This window comes from Erpetoichthys calabaricus, chromosome 2 (assembly GCF_900747795.2).
Source record: "Erpetoichthys calabaricus chromosome 2, fErpCal1.3, whole genome shotgun sequence".
In the NCBI taxonomy this organism is placed as follows: Eukaryota; Metazoa; Chordata; class Cladistia; order Polypteriformes; family Polypteridae; genus Erpetoichthys; species Erpetoichthys calabaricus.
The window spans coordinates 36,211,700-36,238,233 of NC_041395.2; the positions used below are offsets into that span (position 1 = coordinate 36,211,700).

At 38.7% G+C, this 26,534-nt stretch overlaps 1 protein-coding gene across 2 annotated transcripts in view; it reads right to left on the bottom strand.

Annotated features, from left to right (window-relative positions):
• Positions 1 to 26,534, bottom strand: part of LOC114645758 (leukotriene B4 receptor 1-like) — a 69,103-nt gene that overhangs the window by 37,030 nt on the left and 5,539 nt on the right. Inside the window, exon 1 of one of the 2 annotated variants that reach the window (XM_051923164.1) lies at positions 4,926 to 5,047. The exons of the other annotated variant lie outside the window; for it this stretch is intronic. The gene's annotated coding sequence lies outside the window, so the exon portion shown is untranslated. Of the gene's footprint in view, positions 1 to 4,925; positions 5,048 to 26,534 lie in introns of those variants that run through there. 2 annotated transcript variants of the gene reach the window in all.

A 26,534-nucleotide genomic window follows, 5' to 3' on the forward strand; every position in this document is an offset into this window, starting at 1 on the left:
ACATAAGGAAAGCCTCAGTGTGCCTTAACATGCTTTGTTTTTTGAAATCCCCCTGCCTTGACTCCCTAAGAAGACAAGAAAAAGCTCAAAACAAGAAAAAAAAAATGGAAGAAATCTTTGGAAAGGTAATTCAGAGAGAGACCCCCTTCCAGGTAGGTTGAGGCTTACATGGCTGTCAAAAAATGGGGTAAATACAACACACAATCCCCTTCTTAGAGCTAGATGCCCAATCTATAATGGCACACCTCAGAAATATAATACAACAGTACAAACTACTCTGTTATTGCACAGGGATTCTCACCAAGTGCAGGTGCAGAGTGACATGACAACTCTCAAGGGAAAATGCAAGAGCTGATTATACCACTAACTAAATACAGAACTGTCACATATGAGGATACAGATTTGTTAAAATACATCAATAAAAAAGTAGAAAGTAATTAACATAAATGAAAAACATAATGTCTGTCAAGCAGTTAAATGTAGAACCACTGCCAGATTGTAGAAAAGGAGTCAGACAAGCCAGACATAGTCAGAGCCATGAGAGCCTCAGCCAAAAAGCTGCCTCCCTACTTTTGGCCATTCTGCAGGTAAGTTGGAGCTGGGACAGCAAATCTGATGAAAGGAACCTTCTATCTGATGATTCCAGTACTCCTTTATCTAAGATGACTTTTCCATGGCAGGTAAACAACTTGGCAATGGAGCAATTATGAACCATTCTTACAAGTGGAAATTAAGAGGGTAGTGCATTCAAGCCTGGAAACACAGAGAGTCATTAAACTATGGTACAAAGTACGTAGTCATATAGTTGAAATAAAACTTTTTGCAGCTTTTAAAAAAGCAGCTGGATGATGGGACAAATTAGTTATGGAATGATTTCCTCTTGTCTTCTTGATTCCACTGTACAGTTGGGAGTAGGTGAAGCCTATCCTGGCAACATCGAGTGAAGAACAGGAAAACCAACCCTGGATAAGGAGGCACCGGTCCATAGGTACCTCACATGTTCACATCCAAATTAGAGACAATTTAGAGTTATTAAGTAAACTAAATCAAACCTCATTGGAAAGTGAGAGAAAACTGGGTATCTAGAGAAACCTTTACACAGACACATGGAGATTTTCTTCCGAGACTGCGGTTCTAACCACCATGCTGCTCTTTATTTATATACATTTTTTCTTTTTTCAGGTCATTGTTCAAAATCTTATAGATAAGGCTTTCACTTTTAGAAACTGAACGTAATGTAAAATGAATGTAACAGCATGTTGTGCTGCTTTAGACTGCTGCTGTCTCTAATAACAGACAACAGACATTTTTGTTTATCTTGTAGTTTTATTGAAATGTACATGCAGTTTTTGATATCTAACTTAAATTTTGATCCATTTTATTTTTTATTTGCATAACATAATTGACTAATGTTGAGCGACCTCACCATTGTGTTTGTGACATCATGATTGTTACATTATTAATTTGCACAGTGTCATCCCTTGGTGCTAACAACGTCTCACTTTGTGTAGAATAGACAGCCTATTTTCCACATAGGCCCTTGCAATAGGCTTGTTTTTCGGCTTTTTAACTCTCACTTTTGCCGATGACTTTGGGTTAATGCCATTCCATGTGATTCCTGGTTATTTTTTAATCTTCCAGTTTTGACCCATTTTTGTCCCTGACTTTGATAACATCTCCTGGTCCTTTTGTTCTCTCATAATAATCCTTCAACACTTACTTAGCACTGTCATTATAAGTTACTGGTCGTGTGGCCTAATATCTAAGGTGTTACAATAAAAATGTTAAATTTGCAGGTTATTGTATGATTTTCATGTGGAAGACCCTGATAAAATTCTCTTAATATTTGAGAGGCCTAATTTAAAAAAAATATGATTGGTGTTCACTGTAGAAATGGCACTCTATATCAGTGGTTCTCAGTCTGTGGGGCGGGCCCCCCTAGGGGGGCGCGAAGTTGTGAAAAAAAGAAAACAAGAATCAAAAATATGAAAAATACATCTATTGAAACCAAAACAAATTAACGTAAACTACATTCTGATACTAGAAAAATAAATATAGAGTTAGATAAATGTTGATAAAAGTTAAGTAGATATAATAAAATATGCATCTATGATATATCATTAATTAAAAAAGGACAAATTGGTATTAGTGGGCTCCTTTCAAAAAAAACGTTAGGGGGGCGCGATTAAAACTGTTATGAAAACTCGGGTCGCAAATACTTAAAGGTTGAGAAACCCTGCTCTATATAAAGTTTACTTGTTATTAGTTATCCACTGATTCAGTGGTGAATTATCATTTTCAGTCTTCTTTCTCTATTACATTCAAAATGATGACTAATTTAACTGAATATGTGACTTTTTCATCATCATTATCAAAGTCACCAATTTTATGATAATTTTTCCACCAAATCTTTTTGCTTCACTCTCTGCAGTCTTGTGCATCTTTTGTAGTGACACTCATTTTGTTTCAAATCATTCAAAACCACCACCAAACAACTTCTTTAAAAATAAATTCAGTTTAACAAGACAGGAAATGGGTAATTTATAGTCTGTGGTCGGCATGTATTTTTCATTTTTTCAGATTAAACTTGTCAAATTCTGAAAGCTAATGCACCACTCTTAAAAGAGTGAAATGCCCAAACACTTGTAATAAACAGGAAATACCACTTGTTTAAAAAGCTTTCTTTAACATATCAGTTTAATTGAGAAACATTTCATTTAACAATAAATTTCTATGCAAGGAGATTTTTTTATAAAATCCATCTGTACTAAACAAAAAGTGCAGAATAAATGTTAAATTATTCAAAAACCTGCAAAATAAATTCAATTTAGGGCAGAACAGTGGTGAAGTGGTGGCGCTACTACCTCACAATAAGGAGACCAGGGTTCATGTCCTGGGTCCTCCCTGTGTGGAGTCTGCATGGGTTTTCTCAGGGTGCTCCGGTTTCCTCCCACAGTCTAAAGACAAGCAGGTTAGGTGAATTGGCAAACCTTAATTGGCCCGTGTGTGTGTGTTCAACTTGTGACAAACTGGCACCCTGTCCAGGGTTTGATCCTACCTTGTGCCCTGTGCTAGCTGGGATAGGCTCCAGCAGAGTCCCCCGTGACCCTGTTCAGGACTAATGGGTTAGAACATGACTGAGGACTCTTTAATGTGCAAAGGAATGAAAGAAAACAAGGGTGACACATCTCTTATAAGAGCCCAATAAACTGTTTAAATATAGGTATCAGGCAAGCAACATTTTGGCATTGGTCAATTTAAGTTTGTTGTACATTTCCTGTCCATGATTGATCCTTCTCAAGACCATTATATGAACAGTGTTCTCATGGGTGCTGCTAGAGATTTTGGGCCCCATTAAAGGATATTACAGTATACACACACACACACACCCCACCTCATTGCAGGCTTTTGTTAGCTTTACTATGCAGGCTGGTATAGCTCTAGTTAAGTCTCATAATTACCAGGACTGTTAGCCAAAAAATAAGCTTTGAATTTTCTAATTAAAAATAATTAAATATTCAAATATATTCAAACTAAGATTAGGATTCTATGTGTTATTTGTTTGTTTGTGCTTTTTTAAACATTATTATTATGGTAAGTTGACTAACAGCAGCAACATCAAGAACCAAAAAATAATTATCAATTAAATATCAAAAGCCACAAGGAAGAAATAGCGATAGTCAGACAACTGTTATTTAAATATAAGAGCTATCAAAATCCCAGAGGGTGCATTCTATAGAAGATAAGTGTCTGCAACGCCATCCTATTATCAGCCAAGAATTGATGGCTTGATGAGCGACAACTTATTAGGATAGCGAGTCATTAAACCAGCCTTTACAATCTTTAAGAGCCATGCGCATTTCCACCGCATTTCACTACATTATTATTTTTTTTTTGTCTGCGAAGCATGAATCATTTATGACAACTTTGTGCAGATAGTGGAGCCTGCAAATATAAGAGACACTTGAAAACACCTTTCTCAGTGAGTCCAAAGTGACATAATCAAAAAGAAGTAAGTGTATATGTGTATTACTGCCTGTACATCACATATGAAGCTCAGACAAAATCGTTCCATGATTGCTTAAACAAACTAAATGAAGTTATCATTTTGTTTTTCCCCAGCTAAGTGGCTTTTTGTCTCTTGAAGCCAGAGGACAATCTTTTTTATATAAGTCAAGGTAGTGCTGCTGCCTCACAGTAAGGAGACCTGGGTTCGCTTCCCGGGTCATCCCTGCATGGAGTTTGCATTTTCTCCCCGTGTCTGCATGGGTTTCCTCACACAGTCCAAAGACATGCAGGTTAGGTGCATTGGCGATCATAAACTGTCCCTAGTGTGTGTGTGTGTGTGTGTGTGTGTGTGTGTGTGTGTGTGTGTGTGTGTGTGTGTGTGTGTGTGTGCCCTGCGGTGGGCTTGCGCCCTGCCCGGGGTTTGTTCCTGCTTTGCGTCCTGTGTTGACTGGGATTGGCTCCAGCAGACCCCCGTGACCCTGTGTTAGGGTATAGCGGGTTGGAAAATGACTGACTGATTCAACTGAGTAATATGATGTCTGTGTTTGTGTCTCATAAATGAAGTAACTGAATATACTAAATGTTTCATTATAATGATGTGGAAATGTTTTTTACTCATTATAAGTTTTATTTATCAGACGTTTTCAAAACAACTTTAATTTTGTAAAATGAGTTTGAGTGTTTGATGGAAAAGTACCACGTTAAAGAACGTTAAAAAGCTGTCTAGCAATAAAATCATTAGCAAGTAAACTGTATCATTTTCTATTTACTGTTATACAGCAGATTCCTTGTGGATTATTCAAAGTGACTTCTAAATAGATGTTTTTATTTTTTGGTTGTTGGATTAGACTGAACAATACTGTAAACTGGACTGTTGGTACAGCTTATGGAGAATGAACTAACACTGATAAACTCACCGAGCTTTGAGAGAAATCAAGTGACCATCTGTCATCTTCTCTTCTCTCACTCAAACTTTTCTTGCCTTTCTTTCCAGGAATTTGGCTTCGACATTTCAAATTAAGCCACACAAAAACTCATCTAAAGCTGGCTAGCAAGTGTGTAGAATAATGCTCTATGATTCAAGTTTGTGAGGACCAGGCTGAACCATTCTGACTAAAAGAGAGGGGGGAATACAATGTAGAGACTGCCTGGATTGATACCATTAGCTCCTAAGTAATAAGTAAATTATTCTTTTAAATGTAATTAAAATAACTGACCTATATAAGATGATGAAATTAAGTTCCAATGATTCTGTCAACCCTTGTCAGTCAGCGGTACTTGAAATTGTCTTAACACTCCATCCCCTTGAGTGTTGTGTGTGTGTGTGTATTACTGTATGTGTGGCAAGCTCACTTATCATTATCGTTAGTCTTGATGAAATGTTCCTGTGCTCAACCATATCTACCACTTTATTCCTTTTTCATTAACAACGGTGCTCAGATTTCCAATTTTATGTTTAAACTCTTCTTTTTTTTGTTTATTTATTTTGTGATGTTAGCGCAGAATGAAGACAAGATTTTATTATGAGGTGAACTCAGTTTCAAGTTTTTTAAACAAAATTTGTGATAAACGCTCTGGTGCGGGGACCACTAAGATTATCACTATTTTTGGATTCTTCTGTCAGGGTCAGACCACACTTATCAGCTAAGCAGTGGCAACATCCTGTTTGATTTCTAGTATCTCGGTTTTCAGTTCTGTAAAAGGAAGTTCGCAAGGAGTGGCAGAGCTTACTCTTAAGCTTTGTTTCTTAACTATAACCAGAAACTTCAATATACAGTCCAGATGTTAGCCTTGTTCTTTGCTTCTTGGATATTTTTTTAAACATCAGTTGTAATTTTTGTGTCATTGACATTTGAGTAAACCACTTAAAATCTGTCATTTTTTTATTGCTCTTGGTCTTTATATGTATTAAAATAAACGTGTTCCTCTAAAAATACGACTTGGGCACTGTAAGATTTCCTAGTTATATAAGATTCATAAATAATTCACGAGATGACAATGCATAATCTATGGGAGGTTTATAAAACCCCCATATGTTCAGTAAAATTGGTATATTCTAGCTATTTCTATCTGCTTTGACTAAACATTATTCTTCAGTTAGTGACCAGCCTTGCCATGTGTAAGGCGCAGAGGGCACAAGGTTTTAAACCGTGCCTGTGCCTATGGGCCTACGGGCCTATGGACCTTTTGAGTGTGTGAAGTAACTCTAAGAAAACAGCGCTTATTTAAGTGCCATTTAAGTGACATACGTTTAAAGCGTACAGAAAAAGAAACTAAGAATCGTTAAGTATATAAGAAGTTAAGAATCTTTAAGTATAGAAGAAGAATTAAAGAACTTTTAAGTACAGAAATCACTCAAGAAAAGCTAACTTTAGAGAAGATTATTTTTCCTTTTTTTTGCCTTTTATTCTACATGTGTAACTACATTTTTCTTTATTCTTGTGTGGATTATTTGCTTTTAATCTTCACTAAATATTTTTAAAACGAACTTTTGGACTGAGAGATTTCTTTCGGCATGCGTTTTACCCGTGCTTGATCTCGCCTTATACTTCGGTGGCTACAGGTACAAAGTGTGAAACATTTTTGCAAAGTGAAAGTCACAAACGAGATCATAGATGAGCACGCAGGACATTTTTGTTTGGCAGAAGATCCAACATTAGCCATCTGTAACAAAGGCGCTATATAGGTGCCTGACCCGACACAGATAGACACAGAGGCACATATGAAAAAACAAAAGACTTTATTTTTTCTTCACCCGTTGGCACATGTCTTCCCCGTGACCCACAGGCAATACACAGTCCCAAAACAAAACAAGAACCACAACACAACTTTTCCTCCTTTACCACCACTCCTCCTCAAGCTTAGTCCTCCTCCTTCCGACTCTGGCTTCCGAGTGGTGGTCGCTGGCTCCCTTTTATTGTGTACCCGGTGATACCAGTGCCCAAAAGGGCCCAGCCGCTTCTGTCGCAGCACCCCTTGGTGGCGCCTGGAGAACCCCAAAGAGCTGCACAGAACTCCAATCCCCATGAAGCCCTGGGGGAGTCCGAGGCACCGTTGCAACCCAGGGAGGCTGCCATCTAGCGTCCAGGGGGAGATACTGGGCTTCCCACCCTTGTCCCGCTGGCAGATGTGGTGAAGGGGCGTCCCTGCCAGGCATGTGCCCCGGCCATCCGTCATACCATCATATTTCTTCAACATCTATTTTTTTTTCCCAATATCAAACAGTTACATATGGCTTTGATCTACGTGCTAAATGATTATTTTGGAAGTATATCCTGATAATGGCCCAAAAAAACGATAAATCTGCAGCGGGACATCACCTCTTTGTGTGACACTGAACTTGCTTTTATATACAGATGGTTCTTCTTTAATTGAACTTTTATTTGCTTATTAGTTTTTTAAGAAGAAAGAAGATTGATAAAAGAATGGAGACCATTCATTCTGTCATGGTTGTTTGGCTAGCTAAGTTGTCCCAGTATCTCTATTGAAAACATCTTAAGGTTTCCTTTTCAATTATATGACTTGATAGTTTGTTACAGATTCTTAAACTTAAGTAATCTCTCCCTAAATTTCCATTAGTTCCTCAACTATATTATTCACTATTTAATTAAATTAGTTTTACTAGATTGAATACTGTAAGCTGGATGAAAAGCTGGAACAGGAGAAGAGTTGGAAATGATTTTGGTAGTATGTCAGATTTTGGCATTAAGCCCTTTATTTTTACACTAAAATTAGATCAGTAAGGAAGTGAAGAAAGAACCATCATGGCTAATGCTTTTTGCAGATGATCAATCTTAAGTTAGTAAAGGTACAACAATTTAAATAGAATTAGAGAAATAGAGAGCAAGGAATGAAGATAAGCAGATCAAAAACTCAATATATGTTTTGCAGCTCAAGTAGACAGGGTAAATAGTTAGAAGATGCTGAGGTCTTTCAGTACTTAAGATGAAAGATTCCAAGGCACAGAGGGCTTTAGACAGAAATTAGACCTACTTCGGGCATCTTTGCAGGGTACTGCACTTGTCTGCATTGCTTTATCAATATAAACCCACAGCTACACACACACTGAAAGTCAAAATAAACCTTATTATTGGTGAATAATCAAAAAAATACAGGATAACCCCAATTTTCCCATTCAAATAACCAGCAAACAAAACACGAAGACAGACTGAAAAAGAAGTCTGGTACAGAAGGAAGTCAAAAACCAAAACAAAGCCTAGCACTAGGCCTACTTGTTAAATAAACTAACTATTTTAGAAAAAAATTGTCCGCCATGGGATGAAGCCAAATTTATAGAAGAACATCTACATACATTATTGAAGCGATAGTCGTGGTCATGTGAGATGTGACTGCGTGTTAAATTTTGTTCACATTTATAACTCAAAACTTCACCAAGTGGATCCACTATAGTAAAATATTGTCACCCAGTACATAACACAAAAGAAACAATGTTTATTTATGATGCTTTGACTTCTTCTTCTTCTTTTGGCTGCTCCTGTTTGGGGGTTGCCACAGCGAATCATCTTCTTCCATATCTTTCTGTCCTCTGCATCTTGTTCTGTTACACCCACCACCTGCATGTATTCTCTCACCACATCCAATCCCTCTAATGCAGTGGTCTCCAACCTTTTTGACACCATGGACTGCTTTACTAGAAGCAAATTTTTTCAGGGACCCTGGGGGGTAGGGGTTCGGTGTGTTGGACGATTGGGGTTTGTGGGGTGATTATGGGTGGGTTTGTAGGGCTGTGTAGTTTTATACACAATTTACATTACATTTCTATTATTATTAAGTTATAATTTAGTAATAGAAATTATACAGCTTACCATAATGCAGAATCAGTGAGAGCCATGCAACCAGGCGATCCCAGAACTCTGCGGACGATGGAAGACAGTGACACGCGAAGTGTGTTGCTTATGTTCAGTCTACTCCGTAATCTCATTTTGGTTGCTGTCACTGCAGAAAATGCTGCCTCACAAAGATATTATGTTGGAAATGGAAGCAGCTTCAATAGCTTCTTTCGCGTTATTTTAATCTTCTTCTGTCTACAAGTTATGCTGACGAGAATTTTTCTTAGCAGTTCCTTGCGATAATACACTTTCAGGGTGCGAATGATGCCCAAATCCAATGGCTGAAGCACTGCCTTGCAATTGGGTGGGAGCAATCCAACGCGAACATTATCTAAATGCGGAAGCATGTTGTGGGCAGCACAGTTATCAATCAGAAGCCAAATCATTCTTTTCTTCTTCTTCATATTGTGAGGTTTCTGAACTCTTTTGGGATCCCCCACCCAATGGGAACGACACGCTGAAGTGCTTCCCAAATGCGCAATTGCCGCATCTGTGTAAGATTGTTTGTCCGTTACCGAGGCAAGGCAACAGCAGGCTCACAGTGTGTTGTCCCGTTGACAGAAGTCCCAAGAGAGTTTAAAAACCTCACATTTTCTTGAATGAGTGCCGCATTAATAGGAATGTTTCTTGAACGAGCATCACTGAACCACATAAAAACGGCTTTTTCGGCATCTTCAAATGCAGCAGTTCGCATACGTTTGTAACCCGAGATTTTTCTTCTTTTTTGCATATAACAAAGACATATTGCATATTGCATTGCATTTGTCATTCCAACAGATTGCACATCACAAACATTAACACTGTCATCGTTTATTCGTGTCTGCCGTTTCTATAGGAGGGTGACAATGAATTAAATTCCAATGGATGTTTTTCAAATGTTGACGAGCAATAAGCAAAACTTATCACTGATAACCACAGAAAACAAAAACAGCAAAAAAAAAAACAGTACGAGGAAAATTCGAAGAAAGAACATTTTTTTACAATGTTTCTGTTTGGGGATTGTTGTGCAAATGTGCACAACTGAGCTGCGACCACAGAACTAACTGCTAGGTGGATAATTCATTCAAGCATTTCAAGGTCACTTCGATGTAATGGAAGTATCTGCTGCTGAATGTAGATTTCATGTCATTTCTTGTCATATGGGGAAATTGTCAGAAACATAAAAATACTTTGTTGTAATACTCTCTCACCTCGGTCTCTCTCCTCTCTCTGTGCCGCTGAAAAGCCCCGCCCACCTAGCGTTCTGAAAAGTGTCCTCAGTGAAGGGGGCAGCCTTTTTGCTGTAGACCGGGGGTTGGGGACCCCTGCTCTAATGAACTCATTTCTAATCCTGTCCATCCTCGTCACACCCAATGCAAATCTTTTGACTGATTGACATGTTTATCATGTTTGATGAATACAAAGCCAAGTGATGGCTCAACAATACAAAAACATTTTTTCATGTATGACAATCATGTTCTCAAAATTTTCAGATGATGAATGCAGCTGTACTCACCAGTGATATTTCAGTTCTGATTATTAATTGTAGTTTTAGTTTTTATTTTATTTTATAAAATTAATTTTTATTTCATTCTAGTTTTCAGTGGAGTCAACAATTTTTATTTTTTTTAGTTCTGTGTTTAAAATTTTAGTTTTTATTTTATTTAGTTCTGTCTTTTTTACATAATATTAGTACAATTGTAGTTTTTCTCTGTTGCAAGACCACAAATGCTGGCCTACACATATTTTAATGCAAGTTATGTTTCAGTCAACAAAATACACTCACAGGTCATAATGCCGTTAAACACAGCTTGACTATCAATGATCAAACTGATCAAGGGGCCTAATGAGTATAGTCAGCAAGATCAAATGTTTCAACCCAAGAAACCAGTCTGTGCAAGTACATTGCTGTTAAGCTTTAAACAAGCATGCATAAAATGAAAAAACAATATTTTTAGTTATAGTTCTCGTTATGAAAATATCACTGGTACTCACTAATCATAATACCAGAGAGAGGCAATGTGCTGCATGTTGATTAGTACATTTACAGGTCAGTAAAAATCTCATTATAATTTATATGTGCAATTAATGACACTTTAAACATTTAAAAAGTGATAACCAAAACAATGGAATTTAGTTTCATAATTTTGTGAAATTGCCCCCAAATTCTTTTTTGCATTTGGTTTCATGAGGTTTTTAAAGTTGTGGTGGAAAGCAAATAATACTGCTAGGTAAAGGTAATTACATGGCTGACATTATTCTTTCCTTACTTGGCTACCATCCAATGCTGTAGCCACCTCTCAGTCTTCAGCAGCTCCTTACACGCAGCTCCACACACTCTCATCTACCTTAGGCACTGCCTGCCATCCAATACACACCACTGATTTTGTGGAAGAGGTAGCACCACCTGCACACACTTTTCCTAATTCCATAAGGTAATCCAAACCTAATTTCCCTATGCTTCTGCACGGGAGATAAATATATGTGAATATACTGTATATATGTGTGTAGTACTAGGGTGTTGTACTGTGTCAGCCATTATGAATGTAGTGAGAAGTCAAGCAAAATGACCCCTTTTATTGGCTAACTAAAAAGATTACAATATGCAAGCTTTCGAGGCAACTCAGGCCCCTTCTTCAGGCAAGATGGAATGATTGGATCTTGCCTGAAGAAGGGGCCTGAGTTGCCTCGAAAGCTTGCATATTGTAATCTTTTTAGTTAGCCAATAAAAGGTGTCATTTTGCTTGAACTTTCACTGTATATATGTGGTAATGCACAAATTTCACTGCTTGCAAAATACAATTTGATTTTAATTTTGTAGTTTCACTGCAAATTCAAGCTCATGTGAATCATTTTGCTCACCACTACCTATAAACATATAAAATTAATTTAGGTCCCAGTCATTAACCAACTAAATAAATATAATAATAAAATATGATGTAATCAAAATACTATAATCATCTTTAATAAGTCACCCATGATTTCAGTTTATTGTATCCATGTCAATGTATGTAGAGAATACAATATCATTATCCACTCAATTCATGAGGTTAGAGTTTTCCCAATGAATGACCATAGAGTAGCAAACATAAAGAGTCTCATCAGTCAATTCATAGATGGTATTTAAAAAAAGAGGACAGTACAGTTTCTGCCACACATTTTAACTTATGCCTGTTTGAGAAACCTGTATACATTTTGACTTTGATTGAAGTAATAACGTCAAAGACAAGGGTTACAGTCGCATTGTTATGTTGTTTTTATTATTTTATTTTCCATGTCCGTTGTTTACTACTGCTCTTCCATGGTGATTGTTATTGTTATTATCATTGCTCTTGTTTTATGAAAATTAAGCACTACAAAACCAAGTTTCAAGCAAATAATTTAAATCAATCTCATTATTATTCCAATTAGGAAAAATATTTTCTCCAAACTGAGAACAATATAAAAAAAACCCCTCCAAATTAGGGTAGAATGCTTTTCAAGGAAAATTCAAAACCTCTGCTCCTCTGCTTATCAAAGACCATAATATTCAAGTGCTTCTGAGGTTTTAATTCCACGTGTAATAAAAACATTACTACAGTTCATTGTTGCTTAATCTTTTGATATCAAATGGTGAGTCCCTAAACTTAAACAATAGGTGTTGTTAACCATAGACTTCTGAATGCAGCCAAATGTGAATTGCTGTTATTATTTATGTTGTAGACTATAATGTTTTTGCACCCCAGTGTTTTTGACAAGTCAGTGTCATGGTGGGAGCTTAAAGGTGAAATGGATAAATGGATATGGTAGAAAATGGTGATGGGGACAAGAGGAAAAATTATGTGCTAATGAGAATATTAGAGATGGGTTTGTCAGGAGTGAGAAGGAGAAGGAAACCATAACCAGATGGAAGAATTTCGTAGACAAGGATATGCAGAATACTGCACAGAAAATGGAGATCGTTGGAAATAGAATCTAATGGAAAAGAAAGATACATGTCCACTGTGGATATATCAGGTAATTGAAAAGACTGAGGGGAACAAAAAGTGTTTTGTTGAATGAGGTCTGTCAATACTTTTAAAAATCTGAATACCTGGATCAGGTTCTCATGGTGAATTCGTTGCACAGAACTCATGAGGCTTAATTCCTTAGCCATACTCTTTATCCCCATTATGTACAGTAGGTTCTAATGCTGGTATGCACTTTTTGTGTTGTGGTGACCAGAAATGCACACAGTAAAAATGGAAGATATATTGATTATCATTTAGTGATTCTTTATCTGTGAATTCATAGTTGCAGGCCCCGAGCAAATCCCATCATCATTTTGTTGGTGGTAGTCTTACACAGGATCAAATTAGAGTAACAAACTAAATTAAAACACATACCTTTGGAATGAGGGTAGTAAGCCACAGTGCCCAGACAAGATCAAACAAACACTTAGGGAGGTCGTGCAAACTCAGCACGTTCAGCGATGAGACTCAGGGATTCCACCCCAGAGCTCTCAGCTGTGAGGCAGAACTGTACCACACAAATTAGAAATGCACAGAAATGCTAGCTTCCCTTTGTCACTTCTCTATGCTTACCATACTTGGTAAACATACTTGGGTATTTTGCAATGCAAACTGAACAATATATTTTTATTACCACTTTGCGATGCATGTACTGTACACAAAGATTTCAATGCTGGGCTTGAGATTACTATTAACAAAGCAATATACAAAATAAGAATTGTCGTATTCATCAATGAACAAAGAATGCAAAAAAGATTACATTAGTTAAATGTGCAAATTACAACAGATTGTTTGTTTTATTCCATTAATCCAGCAATTTTTTGAGGCACATTATTACATTACCCTGACAACACTGGATGCAAGGAGTGAATCAGCCTTGGGTGAATGTGACGATGTGGGTTCTTGCTCCATGCTCCCACTACCTTTTTGGGAGCATATAAACCCAACACCATCGGTAAAGTCACCCGATAAGCTGGACAGTGAAGACATCAATGAAGCAAAGTGCTTTTATTTAAAATAATCCAACAAAACAGCGTTCAAATAAATAGTGCAGTGCTTCAAATAAATAATCCAATAAAACCAGTGAAAAGGTGGAGGTTAAAATAATTCCAATAAAAATGAGGTTAAAATATAGCTGGGTGGAAGCAGTCCTTTTAAAAAGAAAGCCTGGTGCATTCTTCTACTGGTGACTCCGCTGCTTCTCCCATCCAGGCTATGCACCAGGGGAGTCACCCTATCTGCAGCTGACTTTTTCTGCCTTCTGGTCTGGTGGCTTCCCAATCCCTGGCTTCGTTCTGCTATCCCCAGATCGAGACTTGGGTTCCCCAGCGACCAGGGTGCTCACGCTGGGGTATCCACTTCCCAAGCCTCCCGACTGTCTTCTGTGATGAGCCATCCTACTTCCAGTCACTCACTAAACGCTCTGGGTGCTGGCCTTAACACCCCACTAGGGCTCACTGCTCAGCTGCCTTCTGCTCTCGACAACGAGCGTGCCTTTTCTCGCTCACGCACCGACTTTCTCCTTCCTGCCTCCTTCTTCTCCCTTAACTTCTGTTCACTTTCTTTTTCTTTTTCCTTCCTCCCCTCCGCACTCACGCTCCTACTATATATAATGTGAATGAGGGTCAGGTGTGGTGATTAGCAGCTCCCGGCATCAATTACGGATGTGGACAACTCCTCACCTGTGCACTTAAGCGAGGACAGACCGCATCACGAAGCGCTCGGGAACCGCTCCGGCTACACTACCACACCCCCTCTATAAGCAACGAGTGTGGCGATTATCTATTTAAAATTAGGCTTTTTCATCTGAGCTGTGGACCTGCCATACCACAGTAAAATGCCAGTCGAGGCACACCCACCCACAATTAAATTAACAAGACAAATAAAAAGACACCAATCAACGCCATGTGACATGTTTGTATAACATTTACTGAAGCCACTTAATCCAGCTTCAGAGTTTCAGCATCAGACAATACAATACAATACATAACACAATGTATTTTTGTATAGACCAAAAAACAAGGAGTGCCGCAATGGGCTTTAACTGGCCTTGCCTTTTGACAGCCACCCTAGCCTTGACTCTCTAAGAAGACAAGTAAAAACTCCCAAAAAGAACCTTGTAGGGAAAACAAATGGAAGAATTCTCGGGAAAGGCAAATCGAACAGAGACCACTTTCCAGGTAGGCTGGGTGTGCAGCGGGTGCCAAAAAAGGGGGTAAATACAATACACAGAACAGAAGAGAACACAAACAATCCTCAATATAATATAACAGTTCAATAGAAATATTACAGTTACTGAGCAAAATACAAGTAGATGATATCACATAATACAATTCAGGTTAGTTCAGTGTCCTGGAGACCTCGGCCATCAAGCTGCCTACCTACTACTGACCATTCCACAGCTGAGTCAGTGTTGGGCCGGCCAATCTGATGAAAGGACCCTTCTACCCGATGATACAAGTGCTCCTCCATCAAAGAAGACTTTTCCTGAGGCAGGCAGACATCTTAGCAGTAAGGCAGTGGCACCAAGTGCTACATTTGAGTCACAAAGCAGGAACCCTCCCTGGACATTGTACCAGTCCTTCTCAGAGCACATCTTCATGATTTTGGCAAGAACTAGAGAACTGGAGCAAAACTCCACACTAATATTGTCAAATGATTAATTTGATAACACAGGTATCACCTTTCCTCATAATACCGTATATACAGTAGATTAGACAGGAGTTTGCATGTTCTCCCCATGTCCTCATGGGTTTTCTCTCTGCACTCCAGTTTCCTCTCACAGTACACAGACAGGTTAGGTGAAATGGCATTGCTAAATTGGCTCCTAGAGTATTTGTGTGTGTGTGCTCACCCTGTGATGTACTGACAGCCTGTACAGATGTGGTTCCTGCCGTGCACCCAATGGAAGTTAGGATAGGCTCCAGATGCCCTGTAACCCTGTCCTGGATAAACTTGTTAAGGAAATGGATGGATGGGTTTACACAATGGATAAATGGGAGCATCATGCATGCGTGTCTGAGGATTACCCTCCAAGCTCTTCCCAGGTACTGTATGTGATACCACCCGGGGCCAAGACACGGCTACTGCCACTAACTATTTTGTCATTTTCTTCCTCCACTTTTCCAAGAAACTGCCCGGTGAGGGCAACTGACTCCACCTCTTCCAGTCCCTGGGCTTTAAAAGGGCGACCACTCAGAAGAAGGCATCACTTGAACAAGAGACGACCTGAGCTAAGGAGCTCTGTGAATAACAAAGTGAGAAAACAGCCTGATTAACGGCAAACACACACCTTATGTGATGACTGTTTTTGTTTTAACTGAACGTAAATGGGGAAGGCCGGGTTGGCACCCCAAAATCCTTCTGTTGTTGGACCATCTTTTCCTCAGATGACCACAGCACATATAGCCTTTTAACATGAAAAAATTATATCACTGAAGCCAGTAAAAAATATTATTTAGGATAATAAACCTAAGAAAACATTAGCATATTGACTTTTACAAAACATGAGAAGAATCCAAGACTCATCCTTCATCCATCTATCAATTATCAAGCAGGCTTTAATCAGTTCAGAGTAAAAGGGAAGGTTGGACAGACATTTTCTTCGAGCCATAAACAGATATAGAAGAAATACTGTCCTGTTTAGTGATTTATGTCTTTCCATGATCCCTGCCGCTAACACTGTCATCTCCATTTTCCACAGTGCCAAGAAACCACCCAGTGAGTGCAGCTGACCCCGCTCCTTCTGGTTAAGCCACCATAAAAACCCAGACATCCTGGAAGGATGTGTCATTAGTGGCTCGAGTGACCCACCAGACAGAGCTCTGCTAGTGACATGACTTGGCTATCCAGTCCAACAACCTTACCTGTGTTGCCCTAATCATCCCAGATAATGGGAAGAATGCCAAAGAGTGTTTACTTTTGTGTTTGTTTAGTTTAGTCTTCGGATGACAATTGGGATGACCCAGTTGGCATCCCAAATTTTTCCAAATAGTGGAGTTGTCATTCCTGCACCCAGCCACAAGAGAAATAAACTGAGTTAAGGACTGTACAAAATGCACTTGTTTTCTGAAACTTGTTTTGTTAATGTTCTTTTTGCTTCTGTTTCATTTTTTGCTGTGTAGTTATAATATCTACATATTGTCCATACAATGCCTTTAAAATAGGGATGCACCGATACCACTTTTTTGGAAAACGAGTACGAGTACGAGTACTTGCATTTCAGTACTCGCCGATATCGAGTACTTGCCGATACCGAGTACTTAATAAAAACATGATTTAAATTTACAGGTAACAGCTTTAGTCATATAATTTAACAAAAAAAACAAGAAACTCTCGTCTATCCACTGGGAGGTTAGGCTAATTAGCGACACAGGGCTAACACTGCTTGTCCAAATATCCGTGGTGAAACTAAACGCAGAGGAGGCTTGCAGTAGGCTGTGGATATGTTTTTTCACGGAGTCGTGTAGTTTAGGCAGCTCCGTGTCAGTCATGTAGCGGCGGCTTGGGACATCATATCTGGGCTCCAGAACATGGAGGAGACGCAGGAATCCCACATTTTCTACCTCCGAGAGTGGCTGGTCACTCAATGCAATGTACTTGATAATTGCCTGTGTTATTTTCACAGCACGTGGATTGACTCTGGACATTTTCTCTCGTCTTGCAAGAGTTTGCTGCAGCGTGGGTTGTGTTGGTTTAGAAGCGTGGGTAAACTCTTTGTACTCGTTGTCGTGTTGGGATTTTAGGTGCTTGATTAAATTACTTGTGTTAAATGCGCTACCTTTTGAGCCTCCTCTGGACAATTTCGCTGAGCACAATTTGCAGTCCGCCTTTGTTTTGTCGTCTTCATTCACTTTGAAATAGTTCCACACGGCTGACATGTCTCGCCTTGCCTTCTCCCCACTCTGAGCTGCAGCCGGGGCCTGGGGGCGGGCACTCGGTGCCTGTGATTAACCCCTTACACGCCGCTCAAACATAGACATTTCTCAGACCGTGGTATCGGTCCCCGGTATCGGGGGACTTTTAACGAGTACGAGTACTTTAGAAAATGTGGTATCGAGGCCGATACCAGATACCCGTTTCAGTATCGGTGCATCCCTACTTTAAAAGATGAGTTTGAACTGAGGGCTTTAAAGAAGATAGCAGCTTTCTGACAGTAAGTACTGTATGCAACCTAATGTGAAAAGTGTAAAAAGACTGAGGCATTGTAAGACCACATTTTTTAGGAAGGTGTGGTTCGCTGATAAGAACTGCTGTGTTTTATGATTTTATAAGCTGCTTTGCTAAAACCCTCACTGGGTGGGAGGTCTACTTCAGACCAGTTTCACAAATTCTCCCATTTCTAGTAAGTGTCACTTTTGAGTGGGAGATGAGACAAGCACTTCTTCTGCCATAAGAAGCTTAGATTTCTAGCTTACGTGATCTGATTAAAGGATGCTGCTTTATGTCTTGTTTTTCGATTCCCTCAGGGGAAAAGCCTGGAGAAAAGAACAGGTAAACTTTTTGAGTCCCAGATCAAAGGCAGGTGATTATTTTCAAGGACAGAAACATAAAGAAAGTAAGCTGTATAAAGCCACATTAAGAACTGGCTAGTAAGAGAGGTAACCAGAGAGCAGACTAGAGGATGACCTGACAAGAGACGAGAGCAGACCAGAGAGCTGATCAGAGACCTGACCAGAGATGTGCAGATCAAAGAATATTGAGACTTTGTGTAACTACAAGATTAAGCGCTGCCTGAGAGACTGAGCATCTAAAACTGTGTTTGTTTATGGCACTAACTATAATATTTAACATTAAAACTTCTTAAGTCTGCTTTCCTGCTTGTATGTTTTTCTTTATTGTATCGACAAAGACTGGGAAACTAGAGTTCTTTTCTGAGCTAAGTCTGTCAATGGAGTAGAAAATAAATTACTCTTTCAGTCCTATCTGAGTGAGGTCTAAAGCAAGTGGACCGTAGTCCTGGTGGCAAGTGCCTTACAACTGTGAATTGTATATCCCTAAAGGTTAGTAAGAATAGATAAATGGCAGCAGACACAAATGTAATATATAACTGTGGTCTATAGGAAAACAATCTGTGCATTTGATGAAAGGAAATTTATTTTTCAAAGTAAGGTGTCCCCCAAAGTCTTTCCCATGATAAATTATTTGATGCTGTAAAAAAGCAAGCAGTTAGATTTCATAATACAATGAAATGCCAAAAAATTGGGTGCCTAGGCACACAAAAAAAGTTCAATATAATGGATGAAATGGTGCAAAGTGTCAGTGGGAGTGGGAGGCTGTACTGACTTCTCAAATTAAGGGAAGGTACACCATGGGTGGGGACGGTAACCCACCAATCTAGCTAGAGACTGCACTGCATGCTATGTTTGTGTGCTATGGAAGAGAGAGGAAATACAACTTTCCAGTGGGAAATTTAATGTGAACACCCATAAAAGTGATAGTCCCCAATGGGAAAATTTAGAGAAAAACAACGCTATCTGAATTTGCGATATAATGCTGACATCTCACCATATTCAACAATAGCCAGGTTTCCATCCAAGGAGTTTTTGCGAAAAAATATTTAGCGCTTCAAATTTTTTTACCGATATAGCTGATGGAAATGCTAATTATCGATAAAATGTTGTACATGTCGACATAATATTTTTCCGTTTAACTTTAGCGCATAAATTCCATATCGATACTTCAGATGTCGCAAAAACTACATTGGAAACACTTTTTGTCGGAAAAAAGAGCTTTAACGCAAATAAATGTGTCACATTTTCATCACGTGCAATCAAAACGAGAATGGCGGAGCGGTTCGCATGGTCTGATGAAGAGAGGTTTTTTTTTGATTAAACATCGTTATTTTGTATTAATTCAAATTTCAGTTTTAATTAAAAACCTTAAGGGAAGCAGGTTACAGTACTAATTCAGTTGTTATCGCACTGAGAAGGGATGTTGAAAGGTAGGCTCACCTGTACAGATCCAATGCTGCAAACACAGCTGCATCATGGGCACTTCCAGGAGTGCCAACACAAATGTCTCGTATCATGCACCTGTCATCAACAAGGGCCTGGAGAACAATAGATGGCCACCCTTTGCGATTAATGTAATCACGGTAGCCTTCCGTCAGGGGAAGAATAGGCACATGCGTGCCATCCAGCGCACCGTAAATCTGTGGCACAAGATGCACCAAGGAATTGCGGTATGCAATTTCATTGGCCTCCGCTACAGTCGGAAGTCTGATATAACGCCGCATTAATTTTTTTTTAAGTTTTACTAACCCCAAAAGTTTCTCCAACTACTGTATACTCGGCGCAGGTTGCCAGCTTGTAAAGGGCGATGGCAATCCACTTTTGGGTTGGAACCGGTGGTCGTTGGCAACCTGTGATGGGCGCAACATCAGGACTGATGAATCCACACAACATCTGAAACATCGGCCGTGTCATTATAAAATGTTGCAGCCAGAGATTTTCTGTTAAGTATCTCTCCACCACCTCCTCCCAGAAGGTCTTATTCCGTCGTCTTTCCCATACCCGTGAGTTTCATCGCACTGGGGTACTTTCTTCGAGCTCTAGGGCTATCAGACAAGCAACTGCTTCATTCTGCTGTCGTCTTCGGATATTATGTACAATTCCAATTATTTGTGAAACTGAAATAACAGTAAGCTGGCAAATTTCAAAAAACTGTCTGAATAATCTCTCCATTTCTTTGTTTCTTTGTTTAGTGGAGGGGGTGTAATGTGGAAAACAAAAGGTAGATAATTTGCGACATACACAAAATTATGTATGGAAACGGCTCAAGGGCAGATTTTTTTCGCGATACAACAAAACTTATGCGACAGTTCGTTTTGGGGGGGGGGGGGGGTGACGTCATCACGCACACCATTTTATCGGTAAAAAGCCAGTTTGATGGAAACAGGCTGGAGACAGCAAATTTCGCACATTTTTTTTACGTATATTCTGTTTGTCGATAACAAAACGTCGCAAAAAACTGGATGGAAACTTAGCTAATGTAAAAGAAAAAAAAATAATAACCAGGTAGACAGAGATTGCATTTTTATTGTCACACTTTGTTTGGAGAAATGCTATAAAAGTTGAATGTGTCTATTTTTGTTTGCACAAATAAAAATTGAAAAATATTCATTAATTACCCTTTGTGAGGACCGAGTAGCATATTAGCAATGATCTAAAACTTCTGCCAAAACACTGACTGGAAATGTATGTGAACACAAAGAAGTAAGAAGGTAAGACATTAGAAGTGGTAGTTCCCATAGCACATGAATGTAACAGTAGCTGTAGAAGTAACTCATCGAGCGAATGGCAGGCTAGATGGTGACCCGGTGCAGTGACTTTCTAAATGAAAGAAGGTTTACTCAGCAGAGTATATGATAAGTCACCCATCAAACAAAAGGCTGGAAGCCTACTGGGGATGGAAACTCACTGATCAAGCCGGTGGCTCACCAAGTGAACAAGATGCTGCACAGTGATATTGGAAGATGACTTTCTAAACTAATGATGGCATTTACTATGGCAGAAGACAGTGGCTTGTTGATGCAGCTGGCTAAGGTAAAGTTGCTTGCAAAAGGCTACACGTTTTTGATGAAATGAGGTGATTTATCACTCTGGCAAGAGACTGCACTGAGGCTGATGGCCTACTGAGTATGAGGATACACAATAAATAATAATCATATCTAACCAATCAAGACTAAACTGAAATTGGGAAGGGTGTAGGTTTTCTATCTACAGTATAATAACAACATTTATTTCTTTAGCACATTTTCATGCAAAGGATGTAGCTTTTCAAAGTGTTTTACAAGATGTCAAAGAAACAGTTACAAAAAAAGTAAAAAATTCAAATTAGATAAGAATAATAATGAATAAATAGTATATTATAAATAAGCAATGCATACTTACATAAAATAGATATATAGAATTGTGGACATAAAAAAGACTGCTCAGCCCCCACTACGTATTTTTGTATCTACAGTGTTTCCACAGATTGATTGGAAGTGACCCTAAGAGGGATTTAAAGCCATTTTAAGTCTGTAGTCAGGCGAAGAGGTCCAGGGCAAACTGCTGTAGAGATGTCATCAAGATCAAGAGAGAAAGAGAAAGGCAGTATGAAGGTGACAGAAGGTACTGTTTGGTGATACTTGGTAGCTGAGCAAGTGGGCTAACCACCCCACCAAATAAGCATGGATGCCTTCCTTGTTCATCCCTTCCAATGTGCTTTATTTGTGAATAAATATATCAATTTTGATATTTTTTCATCTTCACTAAAGTTATGCTGGCTGTGAATGGTCGAATATTTAGTACTGGGAGGAACATTGTTGTCTAAATAAGGAAGAACTGTGTGGAGCACTGACCCCCTTCTTGTTAAAGGACATGTTGTTGTAGAATAGGAAGTTAGGCTTTTAGAGGATGGTTTGTTGTAATAAGAGATATGGAGGTGGTTTCTCTAGTACTTTGTGATTTGTCAATTCATTGTGGTTTGTACTTGTTCTTGAACCCACCTTAATGAGATCAGATGAAGAACGGCTGATGTGAATGGGAATGTATAAGCATCACAGATCTGATGAATGTCTTATCTGCGTCTATACTTTCATCATAAAATTATTTATTCTTCTGGATGTACTTTCTACCTTGCACCAAAACTGCCAAGATAGATTCCAAATCCCACTGACCAGGAACTGGATTAAGCCTTTTTGAGAATGTACCGAAATGTTAAGCAAAAGAGTTAATAAGCATAATGAGCTTTAATACCTGAGCATGAAAGAAGTTTAATAGATATTTCAAACATGCAAAATCATTCTTAATTGGATATTTAGAAAAGGAACAGAAGAACCATCCATCTATTCATCTCTTATCAATGCCACCTAATGAATTTCAGAAAAACAGGGGTTGTAGGCTATCCTGTCAGAAATGACCTGACTCAAGGCACCAGGCCTTCATAAGGCTCACTCACACATACACACTTGTATTGGACTAGTTTATAGTAGTCAATTAAATTAACACACATCTTTGGGTTGTATCAGGGAACTTGAGTACCTGCAAACTCAGCCCAGAGGTTTGACTCTCAGTGACCATTGACTGGGTTAAAAATTTCTGGAAATGAACAGACTGAAGAGCAAAAGTCTACTTAAGTGAATTAGAATTTGATTAGAAGATGAGTGTGAAACTGTCTTGGTTTCATGACTGAGACTGCTGATGCTTTGTAGTCCAAATATAAATCCAGCATGCAATTCTACAAAATCTGCTGTCTCCTTAAAGGTTAGTGTTACACACAAAAGTAATTACTGTATATGACACTTTTCTAAAGCAGGTAGTTTTAGGAGGAAAGCCATACAAATGTGCTTGATGTCTTTGAACAGTGAAGAGACAGAATGCTAAATCAGACCCATTAGGTAGACTGAAAATATATTCAATATCATTCAGCAGCAAACATTATTTTTGAAGTTAACAGTTGTTGGCAAAAAGCAAAATATATGTGAGTGGAACAAAGACAAAGTAATATTATAGTTCAAGCTCCTCTGGAATCTGTGAAAGGACATCTATTTTTTTCAGTTTGTATTACTGACATTTATTTACTGAGTAAACTTGCCGAATTTTCAGTTGACAGCGAGAAGTGGTGGGGCAGAAAACATGACCAGCGTTGATGCGGTGTGTGACATCCTCAGGCCTCAGCTATAAAGTGGTGGCACCCATATTCTTCAGTATATCATGGTATAAGTGCCTGTGCTGTTAGTTAGGAATAAATTCATATGCTGGTTATTGTCCTTTTTGTTTTTTTACTTTATGTTTGCCTTTTTGTCTTTGAAGTTTATTTTGCCATTTTGATTCTGATGTTTATTTTTTTCCCCTTTTTATTTTTCTGGTTTTTGATTCATTGCATCCCTAGCACTAAAATTTTAATTCAGTCCCTTAAATACTCTTTTTTCATGTGTTGGGCAACTTGTTCTCAATAATTCAGGATTGTCATATTCTATCCTTAACATAAAAATCAGAAAATGTCAGGGTATAATGTAAGAAATGTTCATTCTACATAATAATAATCCATCCATTATCCAACCTGCTATATCCTAACTACAGGGTCACGGGGGTCTGCTGGTGCCAATCCCAGCCAACACAGGGCGCAAGGCAGGAAACAAACCCCAGGCAGGGTGCCAGCCCACCGCAGCATAATAATAATATTAATATTTTTGAAAACATGACTTTTTAGAATCTTTGGACCTCTGACCATAAAGGAACACTCTTAAGCTGACTCTGACCCCAAAAGATACCAAAAAGGCTAAAGTTTATAAAAGATATGGATTTTGTGACAGACGGCAGAGCTGAGCTGACATCCTAACCGGGATAAACTCCTTACTCTTACCTGGCAGTGAGGCCGGTGTAGTGGATGGACAGGGGGGACTAAAGGGGAGTACATGCTCCCCTAACACACTCGGTGGCAGCATTCCTGGGACAGTATACCCATTCATGTGCCTGCAGGGCATTCTGAGAGTTGCAATCCCCTGGGGCAACTCTACTGAGCTCCATGGCTGCAGATAGGGATAGCTGCTGTTGAGGGCCCCGCCTGACTGGGGAGTGTTTCCTCCCTGACAACAGAAGTATTACTGGGTCTGGCATAAAATAGGCCACCACTGTCCACTCAGGGCTTAGAGTCAGGAGAGGAGCCAGAGTAAGCTATCTTGGGAGGAGTGAGAAAACTAGCATGTTGCATATGGAAGAAAAAATTGCTAGTTTGCTTCAGAAACATGTCTGTAAGGTTGTGTCAAGGGATTAAAAATTAAATAATCAAACAAGGTTCACTGACTGAATGGTCTCACTACAGAGGTCAACCCATAATCAGTAACAACTTCACTCTGGATTAAACATCTTTTAATATGTTTGCATTCTTTCAGGGCCTTTCCCAACCCCCTCACCATCTTATCTTTAGTAACAGCTGCTTGTTAATGCTGATGGGAGCAGCCAGCGGGGTTTGATGACCCTGTATTCCACATGGTGTCTGCTCTAGCTAGCTTTGCCAGGTTAAAACTGTAAGATCATCATGCCTCAAGAACAGAATGAAATTGTTGATTAATGAAGTGAAACACTATTGGAAACATTCTTTACAGATTTTTGTCATTCCTTGCTAAATAGTGTGACACAGTTCCTGCAGAGTTTTTGATCAGACACTCATGGTATGAAAATTTGTTTCCACCTCATCCCATTGGTGCTCTATTGGATTGAGATCTATGGACTGGTTAAGTAAACAAATTAAACCATAGTTGTGTGCTTTGTGACATGGTGCATGATCCTGTTGGAAGTAACCATTTGATAGAGGGTAGTCTCTGTTCATAAATGGATACACATGGGCATCACAAATGCTTAGTACACTCTAGCATTCAAATGATATTCTGTTTGCTTTAGGGGGCCTAATACCTGCTAGGAATCCATTACACTAATACCACCGGCTGAGATTCATCAGAAAAGGCATTTTTTTTCTAGTCTCTTGGTGTCTACTTTGGTGATCACATACCCAGTATAGCTATCTGAAAAGGAGCAGAATCTGGTGCTGCTGTAGCCCATGAGTTTCAAGACACAATGTGTTGTACTATGTATTCAGTGATGTGTTTCTGCTCTCCATTAACTTGGAAATTCCTGTTCTTTTAATATTTTTGTACAGTTTGAATGACTCTGCCCATTCACTTTTGAGCAACCTCATTGACAAGGTGTTTTTGGCAATGTAGCTGGTGCTCAATATACATTTTTTGTTTATCCTGCCATTCTTAATGAACTTTAGAGACTGCAGTGTGTGAAAACTGCCCTTCAAAAGTTTTGATGTTGGGTGCTGTGTGCCGCCATCTTACTTAGGCAAAATCTGAGGATGTCACAACTCCATTATCAGTAGTCCAAATCTGACTGTGTTATGTTGGCTTATGTGTATTTTAATTTTTATTGTCGTTTTTGTTAATTTTGAATTTTTATTTCTCTTATCTTTATGCTATTCATGTTAATTTTGCTTATTATTTGCTATTTGCATTCTATGGCTTTAGATATGCTATAAGTTTCTGTGTTTTATGGGTTTAGCCCCAGGAGGCAGGGCCACCCATTTGTTATTGCTGCTGGATCCTCCTTATGTTCTTATAGTCAGTCAGAAAAGGAGAGATGCAGTACTCTAGCACTGGGTTTGTATTAGGAGTCTGTAATGTTTAGTATTTTCTTTTAATTTAATGTTTTCTGGCTTGTTATATGGACTTGCCTTTCAAATTGTGTTTTATGATTTGTTTGCCTTGCATTGCCTTTTGGGTAAATCATTTTGTGCTTGTTTAAGTATTTTTCTTAAATGCTTTATGGCTTATTTGTGAAATAAATTCTTTCATTTATAAAGATTCTTGTAAGACTTCCTTCAATAAGCCAGAGCTTGATGGTATGTTTCCCTTGTGAGGCATATTTGAGTCATATTCAGTTTATTTTCAGTTCAGTTTATTTTTGTATAATGCTCTTCACTGAGTGCAGGTCACAAGTTATCAGGTAAAATGCAAGTATATATTCAAGTCTAAAATGCAAATATAAATTTTTCAAAATTTCTAAATACAGAATTAGTACACATAAAGACACAGATTTGTTATATCATACACAAGGCAAAGTGGAAACTGATTAACATACATGGAAATTAAAGTTATCTGTCCATTAATTACTTGTTGAACTTCCCAATAGCCAGTTGACAATGGAAGAGAGGAAAACAA